Genomic DNA, 20,119 nt, shown 5'->3' on the forward strand with positions numbered 1-20,119 from the left:
CAGTTTGATTCTTAAAAAGACTTATTACATGGCTCTCATAGCCAAATCTATGAAGTTTTATTCTGCTGATGACCTTGGATCAGCCTGCTGCGAGCTTTGGCCGACTTCAATTTGCAAATCGCCCAGTACCCAGTTACACTTGGATAACGCGGCGAATTCATCTTCATCGTTCAGCACTGATGAGAGATCCGCCTCCAAGTCAAAAGGATTCTTGGGTCGACGCGGACTTAAGATGGTCGTCACAAAGGTTGGCGGGTTAACTTTCTTGTTCTTGTTATCATAGGCGGCTTGGTATTTTGATAAATCCAAGCTTGCAGCAAGCTGAGTCGCCGCCAAACGGGAGTCTTTAACAACACGCTGGTAGTCCTCTTCAGCAAACTCTGACCCGTCATCCTTGAGCTGAGGAAAGCCCGCTGCTACTTCTTCTGGGTTTATTTCTGGAGCATATGCTAAACACCGACTCAGGGTAGTCAGTGCTCCTTTCCGGGCGGCTGACCGAGTTAGCTCGCCAATTTGAGGAGGAAGAGTAGATAAGCAGCCAAGCATCTTCTTTATTGACGTTATGGGTTCCTTGGCGCCCATCATTGCTTTCACGGTCAGCACACTTCCGGTATATAGTTACTCCGTCAATGTGTAAATTGCCTTCAGCATCGGGACACAATCATCTTGGAGATTGGCGACTCTCGGACCTATGCAAAAGATAATGATAGTTACCGATTTATACAAAGCTGTTTATTTACAAAGTGCGAGGTCAAAGGTTGGTTTTTTACCAAAGACAGCTTGCGCCATGTTGGAGATATGTCGCTTTAAGCCGGATAGCTCTTGTTGCACAGTGTCCAATTTGGCTTCAGCTATTTCTGCTCGCTTTGTCAAAGCATCTTGGTCAACTTGAGCCCTTTTCAAGTCGACTTTTAGCTTCTCCATCTCAAAGAGGATCAGTTGACATTTCTCTTCTGATTTTTCCCGGGCGTCCTGCTGATCGGTTAAACTTTTCTTCAAGTCGCCAAATGCTGATTCAATTTGGATAAGTGATTCCTATCGAAATATATAATCAAGGGGCAAGTTTCAGAACTATTGCAAGCAACATCCCTGACACTTGGGGGCTAATGTATAATTTTTTAGACAAAATTATACAGTGTCAAGACCCGGCTCATCTTTTTACAGATGACCCGGCCCTGGGGGGTTACAGGCCGAATTTTTTTTCTTCAATTCAAGACCCGGCTCATCTTTTTACAGATGACCCGACCCTTGGGGGTTACAGGTCGAAAGTGTTTTCTTCAATTATCAAGACCGGGCTCATCTTTTTACAGATGACCCGGCTCTTGGGGGTTACAGGTCGAAAGTGTTTTCTTCAATTATCAAGACCCGGCTCATATTTTTACAGATGACCCGGCCCTTGGGGGTTACAGGTCGAAAGTGTTTTCTTCAATTATCAAGACCCGACTCATCTTTTTACAGATGACCCGGCCCTTGGGGGTTACAGGTTGAATGTTTTTTATTCCATTATCAAGACCCGGCTCATCTTTTTACAGATGACCCGACCCTTGGGGGTTAATGAGGATAATACAGTGTACAACAAGACGTACCTCACGTTTGTTTTTCAGCAATCGAAGCAGACTCTTCTCCATCTCATAACTCGCCTCCAGGCGACTTGCAAAGACAGAGCAAAGTTCTTTGAATTCGAGATTCTCATATTGGGAGAGCTTAGCCTTGGAAAGTTCATGCTCAAAAACAGGTTGAGCTGACGATGATACATGCTTCGATAAAACCGCTATGGCCGGTTTAGAGAAGCGAGTACCGGTGATAACTACAACGTCTGGGTCTTCTGCTGTTTTCAATGGACTTGGCGGGTTAGGTGCCTCCATGGTTTCCTTGGGCGAGCTAGGGAGATCCACTTGATTTTCAGGTTTGTGTTGGTCCGGGTTATCCTGGATCTCCGCCGATTTTTCGATAGGCTCCGAAGTTGTAATGGGAGTTGACCCGCCAGTTTTCCTTTTCTTCGCCTGTGCCCTGAAAGGAGAACGGGGTGTGTTTAAAGGAATGGATATTATCACCATCAGACCAAAGGTAAATGTTATCAAAGGCTTAGCCAGGGACACGGATCATCGGTGGAAGTGTCGACATCACTAAGTCGCCGAATGTGGGAGGAGAACTCTGCAAAAATAAATACTTCAAAGATATGAGCAGGTTACAAAACACGATTCAAAAGGACATAAAGAAGTGTTATTAAAAGATACCTCATTTTGCCTTTTCTTGGTTCTTGTTGGTAACCTGGACACCAAGTCTCGAGAATGACTCCGAGTTTTCCGATTTTAAGCATGGTGCGTTTTCTTTAAAAGGAAATTTGGATTCAAACAACCATTTGGGTGTGAGAAGGGAACTTTCCCGCAAATTCGCCTGGCCGGCTTAGGTGGAGGAGAAGGTGAGTCGGAGGAAACAGAAATTACCTCTACAGAATCCTCCTGGCTTTCATTGTCTTCATTCTACACAAGAGATACACAGGTGTAAAAACAAAATTATCAGTAATGGATGGCGAGTTAAAAGAGGATGGATTTTTTACCCCCGAAAGTACGTCGCCGACTTGGGATTCATGGGCTTCAGATGGCTCAGTAACGGGAGCTTTGCCCTTGCCCTTGGATTTCTTCTTTGGAGGCGGCCGAGCTTGCTTCATGGCTGACTTTTTTGGCCTCTTGGACCAAAATTTATCACCTTTCTGAAATGGCATATTTTATAAGAGGTCATAGTTCAAGTAAGACGTAAGGAATAAAAAACGAAAGGCGGGTTAAGTTATTTACCTTTGGTGCCGGGTTAATCTTGCAGAAAGGTTTAAGACCTATTTGGCCGCATTTTGTCGCGGGTTCGCCGGTCAACTTCTTGATGATGGTTACAATATCATTTTCCGTCAGAGCCGTGTGGAAGTAGCACTAAGGATGGTCCAGGGTGCCGTCGAACTCACACATTAACCCGTCCCGGCGACTTAAAGGGAGGATACGCCATTCGACCCAACAGCGGATCAAGTCAACCCCAGTAAGGCCGTTGTTTGTCAAAGATCTTAACTCGGACAATACTGGGATAAAATCTGACTCCTCTTCTTCGGTGAGCTTGTCTGGGAGTTTAAAATTTGTTGGAAGGCCATCTTCCCTATAACCCAAAAGCTTGTTCTCGCCCTCAGGCGAAGTCTCCCGGCAGTAAAACCAAGACTCGCCCCAGCCTTTGGGATGGCTTGGCATGGCGAGTGACGGGAATGAGCTATCCCTACGACGCTGAACATTGACACCACCAAGCTCCAGGCTGGGGCCATTGTGAAATTTTGTTTGGCGATTCAAGTGGAAGAAGTACCAGAATAAGGGAACTGAGGGTTCCATCCGCAAGTAAGCCTCACAAAACACTTGGAACTGGCATAGATTTCTTATCGAGTTGGGCCCTAAATCTTGGAGGCGGACATTCATAAAAGTCATGGTGTCTCTAAGGAATTTCGATCCGGGCGGCTTAAAGCCCCGTTCAAGGTGTTCAACAAAAACAACTATCTCCCCTTCCTTTGGATTGGGGACTTCTTCTCCTAACCCGGTGTGCCAACCGATAACCTCTCGAGGGTCGAGATTCCCCGTTTTTACATAGTCATTAAGTATAGCATCATTGACCTTGGTCGGGAGCCAATCACTTTTGAAAACAGTGCCCATGCTACAAAGGGATAAAATTACGCGTAAATCAACACGCCAAGCATCTACTGAAAATGGTGAAACAAGTTTATTTGACTCGCCAAAGCAATTTGCCTTATGGCTGAGGGAGGTTTTTGACCCGTCGACGAAGGTCCGGGTCAGGCTGCCAAAGGCGTCTTATGAAACTCTTACTACTTAAAGGAGAGGTGTTTCAGAGCATCAGTAGTACTTGTCAAGATGGTGAAGTATAAGATTATAAACAGATTTCACTCGACAAGCGATAGATTATGGATCTACCGGATAGACAGAAATGACTGTGAAAAATGTCTGGATAAAACGGCCTACGACTAAGGTGGGAACAATACTGTTGATTTGGTGAAGCCTTTTCTAAGTATGCAAGTCAAGGCCGAACAAATAAAGGTATGAAAACATTGTTGTGCTCGCTATCATCACCGCCAACTAATCAGGAATTACGAAGCCATTCGGAGGTACCAAGAACACAGTAGGTATGAACCTCGAAAAACTTGGATCTGCTTTTAATGGTGGGAAGCTGACCTGATGGATACGGCTGGAGACGTCCGAAGAGGGGTTCGCGGTGAGCGTTGCGCGGACGGCAACGAAATGCTCGGCCATGACGAGGTGTTCAGCGGCGACGAAGTCTTTGGGTGGCGCCGAAGCTTTTGGATGACGACGAGGTCTTCGGGTGGCGGCGGAGCTCTCGGGTGGCGATAAGATTTTCGCTGCGACGGCGAGGAAGAGAAGGGCGACAAGATGGGTAGGTGAAATGCGACCAGTACCTTCCTCCCGCCTATTTATCTAGTCGGGCGCTAGGATCGAGGCGCCACGAGCGGGAACTGCCAAAAGATAAAGATTCACCATGATGGCGCCCCGAAATTTTTGGGATAACGATGTCGAAGGATCCGTTGGGGATTACGTCATCATCCCTTCCGAGATTCAAGGGATAAGGAGGCGCTAACAAGAAGCGGTTGGGCGACTTGAGTTTTTCCGCAGTAGATGGCGGTTTAAGTACATGGCGCATAAGATGAGTGAAGATGAATCGCCCCTAATTGAGTGACGATATTGGCGTGAAAAGAATTCAAGTCAATTTTGGGCCTAATGTTGGGGATATTATCTGTCGGATAACCCGCCCTAGTTGGGCCGGGTCACCGAAGCTGGCGATTCATCTCAATGTGGTTTGGGCCTTGGCCTGGTAAGGCCGGAAGTCATATGGCGGTTCTAAACCTTCGGAAGGAGTTCATAATAGAGAAGGTCTCCAAGCCTTGGAAAGATGGCGACCTAGAGATCGCAAGAGTCACGATTTGTGTAAAGGAAAGGACCCTTGTAAACCCTAAGGACTCGACCTGTATATAAAGGCGAGTCCCAGGGAGGGAGAGGGTAGGTTAGAAATCATCGAGTGCTAGGTCAGGCGAGTTACGCTCTCCTTGTAATCGAAACTCCATCAATACAACACAAAGCAGGACGTAGGCTTTTACCTCCTCACGAGGGGCCGAACCTGGGTAAATCTTTGTCTCTCTCCCGTTCAACCCCTTTGAGTCGCCACCAAGGTGTGATGGCTCCAACACTAAGTCCTTTCACGAGGACATGTGCAGTGACAAAACCACGACAGACACGACGGGAGGTCCTTCTAGATTTGTCTTACCTTAGTGATATATCTTGCGTATAGGAATCCCGGTGAGACTTTGGGTCTCCTCAAAGTTGAGGTTTTCCTCTAAGGAATCCGACGAGATCACGAGTTTTGTGATAGAGGATTACTTTGCGGCCCATGACAGTTTTTGATGGACTAGTTGGAGCACCCCTGCAGGATTTAAACTTTCGGAAAGCCATGCCCGCAATTATGTGGCAAACATGGATAATTTGTTAACATCCGGTTACACTTAAAGTAACTCTAATAAAACTGCCAACAGTGTGTGTAACCGTGACTGTCTCCCTCGAAGATCACTCTTCGATCGGGAACATGTTGGGGTTATGTTTGACATAAGTAGGTGTTCAGGATCACTTAGTGATCATCTAGTCTTTGATCGCTCGCGTAGACCACCATATAATTACTCTGATCATCGTAAGTTGGCCACCATATATGCTTAGGTTGCTGCAAACCCATACACTAGACCTTCCTCACCAAATAACTTGACTAGATTCAGTACCAAGGTCATTAGATTGCTCAGTCCCCATGGCTCACAGATTACTACAAACCCCAACACGTACAGGTACGCCCGACGTGGGAGATCCTGATGACAACCAGCTGAAGTGGGAGTTCGTGAGGACTCTGGCCGTCTGTATGTGAACTATCCGGAAGACTAAGGTCGTGGTCGTTATCGTGGGCTAGCATACGGGATGTGTTAGATCATCTGTTTTTTTGTGTTTAAGGTCGTAGCTGGACTTGCTCCTACTCTGAATAATGTGTGTCTGTAAGCTATATGATATATTCTTAACAGATGGCAAGTGTATGCCCTACTTGTTAATCTTTATTTATGTATTGTGATGATTATCCCGCTTGCGAAACGCGTAGATGCGCCCCTTTCCCCTTTTGAGGCCTCGCCCCCCAAATAAGGAAAGGATCACATCTTAGTCGTTACAGATTACCCCCACGATCACATCGTAGACATATTATCCTCTTTTCACGATGATCTTCAACTTCACTCTAAAATTACTTGAACCTTTTTCAATAATTCAAACATGTGTTTCATCAATTAAATACACTAGTATCTACTCAAATCATTTGTGAAGTATGAACATAATGATATCCACTGCGTGCCTCAGTACTCTTCGGACTGCACACATAAAAATGTATTACTTCCAACAAGTTAAATTCTTGTTCCATCTCACTGGAAAAAGAGGTCTTCAGTCATCTTGCCCATGTGGTATGATTTGCATGTCTCAAGTGATTCAAAAATCAAGTGAGTCAAACGATCCATCCGCATGGAGTTTCTTCATGCGTTTATACCAACAGGCATGGTTTGCATGTCACAAACGTTTCAAAAATGAGTGAGTACGAAAGATCCATCAGCATGGAGCTTCTTCATGCACTTTATACCAATATGACTCAAGCAGCGGTGCCACAAGTAAGTGGTACTATCATTACTACTTTGTATCTTTTGGCAACAATATTATGAACATGTGTATCACTACGATCGAGATTCAATAAACCATTCATTCTAGGTGCAATACCATTTAAGGTATCATTCAAGTAAACAGAATAACCATTATTCTCTTTAGATTAATAATCTTCTTTTCCTTTAACATAATCCAATCATGTCTATGCTCAACGCAAACACTAAATAACAATTATTTAGGTTTAACACTAATCTCGATGTTAGAGGGAGCATGTGATGTTTGATCATATCAACCTTGGAAACACTTCCAACACACATCATCACCTCACCTTTTATCTAGTCTATGTTTATCCCGTAGCTTTTATTTCAAGTTACTAACACTTAGCAACCGAACCGGTATCTAATACCCTGGTGCTACTAGGAGTACTATTAAAGTACACACCAATATCATGTATATCCAATATACTTTTGTCGACATTGCCAACCTTCTCATCTACCAAGTGTCTAGGGTAGTTCCTCTTCAGTGACTGTTCCCCTCATTACAGAAGCACTTAGTCTCGGGGTTGGGTTCAACCTTGGGTCTCTTCACTAGAGCAGCAACTGGTTTGCATTTAATGAAGTATTCCTTCATGCCCTTTCCCTTCTTGAAACTAGCGGTTTCACAAACCATCAACAATTGATGCTCCTTTTCGACTTGTACTTCTGCGGTGTCAAACATCGCGAATAGCTCAAGGATCATCATATCCATCCTTGATATGTTATAGTTCATCACGAAGCTCTAGTAGCTTGGTGTCAATGACTTTGGAGAACTATCACTGTCTCATCTGGAAGATCAACTCCCACTCGATTCAAGTGATTGTAGTACTCACACAATCTGAGCACATGCTCAATGATTGAGCTCTTCTCCTTTACTTTTGCAGACAAAGAATCTTGTCGGAAGTCTCATACCTCTCAACAAGGGCACGAGCATGAAATCCCAATTTCATCTCTTGGATCATCACGTATGTCCTGCGACGTTCGAAACGTCTTTAATGCCTTAATTCTAAGTCGTTCAAGCAATATGCACTAAACTATCATGTAATTATCAAAGACGTGTATGTCGGATGTTCGCAAGATCCATAGATCACGCTTGGGGTTCAGCACACCGAGCGGTGCGTTAAGGACATAAGCCTTCTGTTTAGCAATGAGGACAATCATCAGTTAACGGACCGAGTCCGCATAATTGCTAATTCTATCTTTCAACCATATTTCTCTAGGAACGTATCAAATACCATAGAGCTATAGCGTAAGTTACAACATAATTTGCAAAGACCTATTTGACTATGTTCATGATAATTAAGTTCATCTGATGAACTCCCACTTAGATCGACATCCCTCTAGTCATCCAAGTGTTACACGATCCACGTCGACTAGCCCATGTCCGATCATCACGTGAGACGGACTAGTCATCAATGGTGAGCATCTCCATGCTGATCGTATCAACCATACGACTCATGTTCGACCTTTCGGTCTCCTATATTCGAGGCCATGTCTATACATGCTAGGCTCCTCGAGTCAACCTAAGTGTTCTGCGTGTGTAAACTGGCTTACACCCGTTGTATGCGAACGTTAGAATCTATCACACCCGATCATCACATGGTGCTTCGAGACAACGATCATCGGTGCACACTTAGGGGAATAATTTCTCAAAATTTTCATGAGGGATCATCTTATCTTTGCTACCGTCGTTCTAAGCAATAAGATGTAAAAAAACATGATAAACATCACATGCAATCATATAGTGACATGATATGGCCATAATCATCTTGCTCCTTTGATCACCATCTTCGGGGCACCATAATCATCATCGTCACCGGCATGACACCATGATCTCCATCATCATGATCTCCATCATTGTGTCTCCGTGAAGTCATCACGCCAATCTATTACTTCTACTACTATAGCTAACATTTAGCAATAAAGTAAAGTAACAAAAATGGCGTTGCATCTCATACAATAAATTAAGACAACTCCTATGGCTCTTGCCGGTTGTCATACTCATCGACATGCAAGGCGTGAATCCTATTACAAGAACATGATCAATCTCATACATCACATATGCAACATCACATTCTTTTGGCCATATCACATCACATAGCATACCCTGCAAAAACAAGTTAGACGTCCTCTAATTGTTGTTGCAAGTTTTACGTGGCTGATTTGGGTTTCTAGCAAGAACGCTTCTTACCTACATGACAACCACAATGTTTATATGCCAATGCTATTTACCCTTCACAAGGACCCTCTTCATCGAATCCGATCTGACTAAAGTGGGAGAGACAAACACCCGCTAGCCACCTTATGCATGTGGTGCATGTCTGTCAGTGGATCCATTCTCACATAATAGTACATGCAAAGTCGGTCCGGGCCACTTCATCCCATGATGCCGCCAAGTCAAGATAAGACTAGTAACGGCAAGCAATTGACGAAATCAGCGCCCACAACTTTTGTGTTCTACTCGTGCATAGAATCTACGCATAGAACCTTGGCTCTGATACCACTCTTAGTAAACATAGTAAATTCAAAAATTTCCTACGCCATACAAGGATCTATCTATGGAGAGACCAGCAACGAGAGAGGTTGTAGAGCATCTTCATACCTTTGAAGATCGCTAAGCAGAAGCGTTACTATGAATGCGGTCGATGGAGTCGTACTCGCACCGATTGAGATCGCGGTCGGTTCTGATCTATGTGCCGAATCACGACACCTCCGCGTTCAACAGACGTACTGCCCGGTGACGTCTCGCATGCCTAGATCCAGCAAGGAGGAGGGAGAGGTTGAGGGAGAGCTCCGGCATCACGACGGCGTGGTGGCGGTGGAGCTACGAGGTCTCCTGGCAGGGCTTCGCCAAGCACCGTGGGAGAGGAGAAAGAGGAGAAGCAGGGCTGCGTCGAGAGAGAGATTTCGTGTGTCTCAAATCAGCCAAAAGCTCCACTATATATAGAGGGAGAGGGAGGGGGCGTCCCCTTTAGGGTTCCCACCCCCAAAGGGTGCGGCAGCCCCATCTAGGGCTGGTGGTGGCGGCGAGGGCAAGGGAGAGGGGGGTGGCGCACCCCAGATGGGCCTTAGGCCCATCTGCACTAGGGTTTCCCCCTTTCCCTCTCTTGTGGCGTCTTGGGCCTAGGTGGGAGGCGCACCAGCCCACTCTGGGCTGGTTCCCTTCCACCTTTTGGCCCAAGCTAGCCTTTGGGGCTGGTGGCCCCTCCCGGTGGACCCCCGAAACCCTTTTGGTGGTCCCGGTACATTACACGTGTCGCCCGAAACAATTCCGGCGACCAAATCCTCACTTCCTATATATAATTCTTTACCTCCGGACTATTTCGGAGCTCCTCGTGATGTTCGGGATCTCATCTGGGACTCTGAACAACCTTCGGTAACCTCGTACAACAATTCCATATAACCCTAGCGTCATCGAACCTTAAGTGTATAGACCCTACGGGTTCGGGAGGCATGCAGACATGACCGAGACATCTCTCCGGCCAATAACCATCAGCGGGGTCTAGACACCCATGGTGGCTCCCGCATGTTCCACGATGATCTCATCGGATGAACCACGATGTCAAGGATTCAATCAATCCCGTATACAATTCCCTTTGTCTACCGGTGTAGAACTTGCCCGAGGTTCGATCGTCGGTATCCATACCTTGTTCAATCTCGTTGCCCGCAAGTCTCTTTACTCATTCCGTAGCACATCATCCCGTGACTAACTCCTTAGTCACATTGAGCTCATTATGATGATGTTCTACCGAGTGGGCCCAGAGATACCTCTCCATCACACGGAGTGACAAATCCCGATCTCGATTCGTACCAACCCAACAGATACTTTCGGAGATACCTGTAGTGCACCTTTATAGTCACCCAGTTACGTTGTGACATTTGATACACCCAAAGCACTCCTACGGTATTCGGGAATTGCACGATCTCACGGTCGAAGGAAAAGATACTTGACATTAGAAAAGCTTTAGCATACGAACAACACGATCTAGTGTTATGCTTAGGATTGGGTCTTGTCCATCACATCATTCTCCTAATGATGTGATCCCGTTATCAATGACATCCAATTTCCAGGATCAGGAAACCATGACCATCTATTGATCAACGAGCCAGCCAACTAGAGGCTTGCTAGGGACACATTGTGATCTATTTATCCACACATGTATTACTGTTTCCTGTTAATACAATTATAGCATGAACAATAGACGATTATCATGAACAAGGAAATATGATAATAACCATTGTATTATTGCCTCTAGGGCATATTTCCAACATCTAATTGGAAGACACACTCTCGTTCTTTTTCGTGACTCGGTCAGGACGGACCCGGTCGAGTGGTTTGTATCCAGTGGGGGCACGCTGAGTGCACCTATTGGGTATAGTCTCCGAGAGTAATGTCGACCGTTTACGAAGGGCATTAGTCTTAAGAACTTGGACGCATAATCCCTTTTCGTATTAATAGCAACTATGGGTCGACTGAACTGTACTACTCCACTCGGAAGTGGAAAAATATTAGGGTCGACTGAATTACTTCCTTGATGTTTTTCAGAAAGCCTGTGAGGTTGGAGTCAAGTATGCCAACTTGGAATTAGAGAAGAACCAGCTTCAGCTAGATTTGGAAGTGAAGACCAATGACTTGGATACCTTGAAGAAAGCACTCGAGGACAAGGACAAGATCCTTGTGGAAGTTAAGGAGAGGTCCGAGGCTGCTGAGAAGAAGCTCTTGGAAATTAGTAAGTTGGAAGAAGAAAACGCGAAGCTGAAGAAAGAACGACTCGAATGGGGAAAAAAGCTTGAGAAAATGGAGAAAAGGGGAACGCCATGGAAAAGTATCTGAAGGACTTATTGACCAAAATGCTCGGCATGATTACTGGCATGCTTCTTTCGCTGAGTGCATCTCTTCGAACTTTACCAAATGAATTGTGACTAACCCCACCAAGACACATGTTTTAGATGCCGTGGCCATAGATATGTTTCGCCTCAACGCTCGTCTCTTGAAGGTCCAGGGGTACGTCGCCCGACTGTGAGATGCATTGTTGAAGATTGACAAGGTGATGTGGCTTGAAGACACTTTCCAAACTAATCTGGAGTCCATAATGAGCCGCTTGGTCCAAATTCCCAATAGGGTGCAGGCGTGGAAGAAATGTGCTACACGATGCAGAGCCGGCGTGACCCTTTCGCTCGTCCGAGTCCATTGCAAAGAAGCTAGGGAAGATAAGTTGAAGGCGCTCCAGGTGGATATTACGAAGAAGCTCTAGTTTGAAGATTTCATGGAGACCTTCATCGATGTGGCGACTTGGATTGCTGATGGGATTGACCTTGACACCTTTGTTGAGCCTGCGAGTCCTGGTGAGCCTTGAAAAGGAACTTTTATTACCGTCCAAACTTTAATTCGCCTCGGTATGCCAAGTGTTACTGTATCCATTAAAACTTCGTTCACGCGTTGAACCCGAGTACTTTCGTCTCCATGGACGAATTTAATCCGTGCTGGAATTCTATGAATTTATCTGCATTTGGCTGAGTTTGTTTGGTTTTTGAATGTTCTCGACATTCGGAGAATCTAACTTAGGAGAAAACCGATTCGCTGCTAATTTCCCGAGTGAATAGGTTGCTATTCAATCGAAAGGGTTTTTAACTTTGGCGAAAACATGTTCATGGCTAAGCCCCCAAGTGAGAGGATTTCTCTTCACTCGTAGTAGTTTCTATACTTAGGTGAAGACTGGTTCACCGCGAAACATCCGAATGAATAGGTTGCTATTCACTCGGTAGGGTTTTTAACTTTGGCGAAAACATGTTCACGACTAAGCTCCCGAGTGAGAGGATTGCTCTTCACTCGGAGTAGTTTCTATACTTAGGCGAAGACTGGTTCGCCGCTAAGCATCCGAGTGAATAGGTTGCTATTCACTCGGTAGGATTTTTAACTTAGGTGAAAACATGTTTGCGGCTAGGCCCCCGAGTGAGAGGATTGCTCTTCACTCGGAGTAGTTTCTGTACTTAGGCGAAGACTAGTTCGCAGCTAAGCATCCGAGTGAATAGGTTGCTATTCACTCAGAAGGGTTTTTAACTTAGGTGAAAGCATGTTCGCAGCCTAGCCCCTGAGGGAGAGGATTGCTCTTCACTCGGAGTAGTTTTTGTACTTAGGCGAAGACTGGTTCACAGCTAAGCATCCGAGTGAATAGGTTGCTATTCACTCAAAAGGGTTTTTATCTTAGGCAAAAGCATGTTCGCAACTAAGCCCCCAAGTGAGAGGATTGCTCTTCACTGGGAGTATATTTTGGGTGTGAAACTGATCGATCGGAATCGACAAAAACTATAGGAATTATGACTTTGACAAGCAACATTGTTCAGTAAATTCTCTTATTACATCAAACCAATCGGTTGTCAAGCATACAAACGTCAGAGTAGATCCGCATTCCAAGCACGGGGTTCGTCGACTCTCTTCTTTAGGTTGTAAAGATGGTAGGCTCCGTTGTTCAGTACCTTGGTGACGACGGATGGTCCTTCGCACGTAGGGTCTAGCTTGTGAGGTCTCTGTTGATCCACTAGGAGCACCAAATCGCCTTCCTGGAACGCCCGACTCCTGACATGCCTCACATGGAAGCGACGAAGATCCTATTGGTATACAATCGACTGAATTAAGGCAAGTTCACGCCCTTCTTCCAAGAGATCCGCTCTGTCCTGACGTGCATGTTCAACTTCAGCCTCTGGATATAGATCCACACGGGGAGAATTATGAAGGAGATCACTCGGCAAGATAGCTTCAGCTCCATACACTAAGAAGAAGGGTGTGCGTCCAGTCGACCGGTTAGGGATTGTTCTCAAGCCCCACAAAATAAATGGTAGTTCAGTTACCCAGACTCCAGCTGCATGTTCCAAATCCCGCATGAGTCACGGTTTCAGCCTTGAACGATAAGGTCATTTGCCCGCTCAGCTTGTCCATTGGTTTGGGGGTGTGCGATAGACGCATAATCCACCCGAGTGCCTTGAGCAAAGCAAAAGCGCCTGAATTCCTCCGAATTGAAGTTAGAACCATTGTCTATTATGATGTTGTGAGGAACTCTGTACCGAAATGTTATATCTCTCAAGAACTTGATGGTGGTGCATGAGTCCAACTTCTTTATCGGCTTGGCTTCAATCCATTTAGTAAACTTGTCGACTGCAACAAGCAAGTGTGTGAATCCACTCTGACATGTTCGGAAAGGGCCGACCATATCCAAACCCCAAACAACAAATGGCCTGATGAGTGGGATGGTCTTCAAGGTAGACGCAGGCTTGTGAGACAAATTAGAATAGAATTGGCAACCTTCGTAGCGATCAACGATATCTTTAGCCATCTCATTAGCGCATGGCCAGAAGAACCCAACTCGGTATGCTTTGGCAACAATGGTCCGAGAGGACGCATAATGACCACAGGTCCCCAAGTGGATTTCTTCCAGGATCAGTCATCCCTCCTCAGGGGAGATGCACCGTTGAGCTACGCCAGTAACACTTTCTGTGTAAAGCTGATCGCCCATCACAGTAAAAGCCTTTGACCTGCGGACAATCTGCTTAGCTTCAGCTTCGTCTTTAGGGAGTTCTCGTCTCAGGATGTATGCAATGTATGGTACAGTCCGCTCGGGCGTGATCGCCAGGATTTCCATAACTAAATCAACGATCGCTGGAATATCAACCTTAGTCGGATTGGAGGTGCTTACCGATTGTGGGGTCTCCTCAGTGAAAGGATCCTCCTGCACCGAAGCAGTATGTAAGTATTCCAGGAACACATTGCTGGGGACAGGTTTCCGAGTGGACCCATTCTTGCCAGTTCGTCAGCTGCTTGATTTTTCAATCGGGGAACATGGTGGAGTTCCACACCTTAAAATATCTTCTCAAGCTTCCTTACTGGGTGACAATATCCAGTCATGGCGGGCTTTTTGACATCCCATTGCTTCATCACTTGATTGACCACCAAATCCGAGTCACCGTATACCATCAAGCGTCGGACGCCGACTGAGATGGCCATACGCAACCCGTAGAGGAGGGCTTCATATTCAGCCTCATTATTGGAGGAGCCAAAATGAATCTGGAGAACATAGTTGAGCTCATCGCCTTTTGGGGACACCAATACCACACCAGCACCAGACCCATTCAACATTTTGGAGCCATCGAAGAACATAGTCCAGTGTATCGAGTGAATTTGAGTTGGCTGCTATTGTTCCACCCACTCGGCCATGAAATCGGCAAGGGCTTGAGACCTTATAGCTTTCATTGCCTTGAACTTGATGTCAAAATATAACAGCTCGATGGCCCATTTATCCACACGACCCGACGCGTCGCGATTGTTAAGAATATATGATAATGGGGCATCACTAACGACTGATATCAAATGATCGTGAAAGTAATGAACCACCTTCTTCGTTGATAAATATATTCCATAGAGGAGCTTCTGGTAATGAGGATACATTTTCTTCGAAGGGGTCAGTACTTCAGAAATGTAGTAGACTGGGCGCTAGACTTTGTAAGTTTGCCTTCCTCTTCTCGCTCGACGGTCAGAATCGTGCTGACAACTTGATTAGTAGTTGCGATGTATAAGAGCAGGGGTTCTTTGCTGTGCGGAGCAGCAAGCACCGGCTGGGTGGAAAGCAGGGCTTTTAGCTCGACAAACGTTGTTTTTGCCTCGTCATTCCACTCGAACACATCATATTTTTTCATCAGTCGGTATAAAGGCAGTGCCTTTTCACCGAGACGAGAGATGAACCGACTCAATGCCGCCAAACAGCCTGTGAGCCTCTGACATCGTGCACATGCACACGGCTTTTCATTCAGACGATTGTGCCGGTCTTCTCGGGGTTGACATCGATCCCACATTCAGAAATGAGGAAACCTAGTAACTTGCCGCTAGGGACTCCGAACGTGCACTTAGCTGGATCCAGTTTGATGTCTGCTACTTCTCAAACAACAGCGCCAGAAATTGACACGTTGACGGAGATTGGGCTTCCGTTGGTTTTTCCCTTGAATAGGAAAGGGTGATGCAGCACAGGAGCAGTAAGTATTTCACTCAGTTTGAGAACCAAGGTATCGATCCAGAAGGAGGGTCTCGTCAAGTCCATAGTACTTGCGCAAACACAAACAAGCTTGCACCCAACGCTTCAAAGGGGTTGTCAATCCCTTCAATATTGTTTGCAAAGTGAGATCTGAAGGCGGAAAGTGCAACGAAGTAAAAATGGTAAGGCTGAAAATATGGTGTGGAGTAGACCCTCGGGGCCATAGTGTTCACTAGAGCCTTCTCTCAAAATAGCAAGTATTACGGTGGGTGAACAAATTACTGTCGAGCAATTGATAGAACCGCGCAAAGTCATGACGATATCTAAGGCAATGATCTAGCATATAGGCATCACGTCCGAGACAAGTAGACCGATACTTTCTGCATCTACTACTATTACTCCACACATCGACCGCTATCCAGCATGCATCTAGTGTATTGAGTTCATGACGAATAGAGTAACGCTTTAAGCAAGATGACATGATGTAGAGGGGTAATCTCGAACCAATGATGAAAACCCCATCTTTTTACCCTTGATGGCAACAACACGATACGTGCCTCGCTACCCCTTCTGTCACTGGGTGAGGTCACCGCAAGGTATGCACCCAAAACCAAGCACTTCTCCCATGGCAAGAATCATAGATCTAGTTGGCCAGACAAAACCCACAACTCGAAGAGAATTACAAGGATATGAAATCATGCATAAGAGAGATCAGAAGAAACTCAAATAAGATTCATAGATAATCTGATCATAAATCCACAATTCATCGGATCTCGACAAACACACCGCAAAAGAAGATTACATCGGATAGATCTCCATGAAGATCATGGAGAACTTTGTATTGAAGATCCATGAGAGAGAAGAAACCATCTAGTTACTAGCTATGGACCCGTAGGTCTATGGTGAACTACTCACGCATCATCGGAGAGGTCAAGGTGTTGATGGAGAAGCCTTCCATATCGGAACCCCCCCTCCGGCAAGGCACCAGGACGTGCCCCAGATGGGATCTTGCGGAGACAAAAGCTTGCGGCGGCGGAAAAGTGATTACGATGCTCCCCTGATTTGTTTTGGGAATATTTGGTTATTTATAGGCGCAAGATCTAGGCCAGGGGACCTCCAGGGGGCCCACAAGCCTACATGGCGCGACCCCCCTGGCCATGGGGTGGGGGCTTGTGGGGCCCCTGGGGCTCTTCTGGCTTGGCCCCCAAGCTCTCCGATCTTCTTCCGTTCCAGAAAATATCTTTTCGGGGATTTTCTTCCGTTTGGACTCCGTTTCAAAATCTCCTCTGAAAGGGGTCAAAAACATGGAAAAAACAGGAACTGGCACTTGGCACTGGATTAATAAGTTAGTCCCAGAAAATAAATAAAAGGCATGCAAAACATCCAAAGTTTGACAAGATAATAGCATGAAACCATCAAAAATTATAGATACGTTGGAGACGTATCAAGCATCCCCAAGCTCAACTCGTGCTCGTCCTCGAGTAGGGAAGTGATAAAGAATGAATTTTTGATGTGGAATGCTACCTAGCATAGTTGTCCTTTGCAACTTCTTTCACGTGGCATGAATGTTCAGATCCGTACGATTCAAAACAATAGTTTGCTATTGACATGAAAATAGTAATACTTCAAGCAAACTAGCAAAGTAATCATGAATTTTCAAAATAACAAGGCCAAAGAAAGTTATCCCTACAAAATCATATAGTCTGGCTATGCTCCATCATCCTCACACAACTAATGTAAATCATGCACAACCCTGGAATTGGCCAAGTAATTGTTTTCGCACTCTTACTTTCTCAAACTTTTTATAACTATCACGCAATACATGAGAGTGAGCCATGGATATAGCACTATAGGTGGAATAGAGTGTGGTGGTGGTTGTGAGACAAAAAGGAGGAGATGGTCACATTGACTCGGCGTATTAATAGGTTATGGAGATGCCCATTAATAGATATCAATGTGAACGAGTAGGGATTGCCATACAAGAGATGCACTAGAGCTATAAGTATGTGAAAGCTCAAGAGAAAACTAGTGGGTGTGCATCCAACTTGCTTGCTCACGAAGACCTAGGGAAATTTTGAGGAAGCCCATCATTGGAATATACAAGCCAAGTTATAAAACGAAGATTCCCACTAGCATATGGTAGTGAGAAAGAAAGAAGCTCTCAATCATGAAGAACATGGTGCTATCGTGAAGCACAAGTGTGGAAAAATATAGTGGCATTGTCCCTTCTCTCGTTTCTCTCATTTCTTTTTTTATTTGGGCTCTTAGGCCTCTTTTTTTTCTTTTCTCACTTTTTTTTGTTTTTGGGCTCTTTGGCCTCTTTTTTTCCTCACATGGGACAATGCTTCTAATAATGATGATCATCACACTTTTATTTACTCACAGCTCAAAGATCACAAAAATGATGACTCCATAGGAAATGCCTCCGGCAGTGTACCGGGATGTGCAACGATCTAGTATGATCATGCAATGGCAGTATGAGAGTGACGGCACAAGTCATGAGACGGAACGGTGGTAGTTCGGCAATATATCTCGGAATGGCTATGAAAATGCCATAATAGGTAGATATGGTGGCTGTTTTGAGGAAGGAATTTGGTGGGTTTGTGCACCGGCGAGAATTGCGCGGCACTAGAGAGGCTAGCAATGGTGGAAGGTGAAAGTGCGTATAATCCATGGACTCAACATTAGTCATAAAGAACTCACATACTTGTTGCGAATTTTTTTATTAGTAATCGAAACAAAGTGCTAAACGCATACTCCGAGGGGAAGGGTTGGTAGGTGTAAACCATCGCGCGATCCCGACCTCAACACAAAGGATGACAATCAATAGATCAATTATGCTCCAACTTCCTAACATAGCGGTTCACCATACGTGCATGCTACGGGAATCACTAACTTCAACACAAGTGTTTCTAGATTCACAACACCCTACTAACATAGCTTTTAATATTCCCGAATCCATGTATCAAAACTAATTGAGAGGAATCAAAACTTTTCTTTCTACTCAATGCACATGAAGATGGAAGTTTTTGCATCCTCTTTGGGTACCTAGCACATGGGACTACTTTCATAGCATAAGCCAACTACCAAATCACGCACCGTTGTGCTCGAAAGATATAAGTGAAGCACAAGAGAAAAAGTATCTAGCTCAAAATATATAAGTGAAGCACTAGAGCAAAAGTATCTAGCTCAAAAGATATAAGTGAAGCACTAGAGCAAAAGTATCTATCTCAAAAGATATAAGTGAAGCACTATGAGCATTCTAGAAAAATCACGATGAGTGCATGTCTCTCTCTCTTAAAAAGGTGTGCAACAAGGATGATTGTGACACAACAAAAAGAAAAGACTCCTTTGATGCAAGACGCTCCAAGAAAAACACATATCATGTGGTGAATAAAAATATAGCTCCAAGTAATGTTACCGATGGATTGAAGACGAAAGAGGGGATGCCTTCCCGGGGCATCCCCAAGCTTAGGCTTTTTGGTGTCCTTGAATTTGGCTTGGGGTGCCTTGGGCATCCCCAAGCTTGAGCTCTTTCCACTGCTTGTCTCTTTGTCCATGAGAACGTCACCCAAAATTGAAACTTCACAACTCAAAACTTAAACAGAAAGTTGTGATAACATTAGTACAAGAAAACAAACTACCACTTCTTTTGGTACCGTAGCAAACTTGAATTCCATCTATATTGATGATGGGCTACTGTATTCTCACTTTTCCATGGCTAGTACCCCCCGATACTAACCATAGTTTCATCAAAACAAGCAACCAACTCAACAAAAACAGAATCTGTCAAAAACAGACCAGTATGTAGAAATCTGTATACTTCGTATACTTCTGGTACCTCAAAAAATCTGAAACATTACGACGGTCTGGGGAAAAAGCATATCAATCAGCAGCAAAAATAATAAACTCAAAACCCCTTTCTGAATAAAAATTAAAAACCATCTCGTGAGCAGAAAGTTTCTATCTTTTTCCAGCATGATCAGACGACCATTACCAAGACTGATCATAAAGCCTTTGCTTGGGTCAAACACAAAAAGAAACCCAAAAAACACAATCACAAAAGAATTATGATAGTGTGGACGCAACAAAACAGAAAGAAAAAGATAAATTCATTGGGTTGCCTCCCAACAAGCGCTATTGTTTAACGCCCTTAGCTAAGCATAGGAGCGATAGAATCACGTATTGTCGTCTTTGGTGCTCAAACCATAAGTGGCACTCATCATGGATTCATAAAGCAATCTTATTTTATTTCTAGGAAAGTGTTCCATACCCTTCCTCAAAGGAAATTGAAATCTAATATTCCCTTCCTTCATATCGATGATAGCACCAA

Source organism: Hordeum vulgare, chromosome 4H (assembly GCF_904849725.1).
Source record: "Hordeum vulgare subsp. vulgare chromosome 4H, MorexV3_pseudomolecules_assembly, whole genome shotgun sequence".
In the NCBI taxonomy this organism is placed as follows: domain Eukaryota; kingdom Viridiplantae; phylum Streptophyta; class Magnoliopsida; order Poales; family Poaceae; genus Hordeum; species Hordeum vulgare.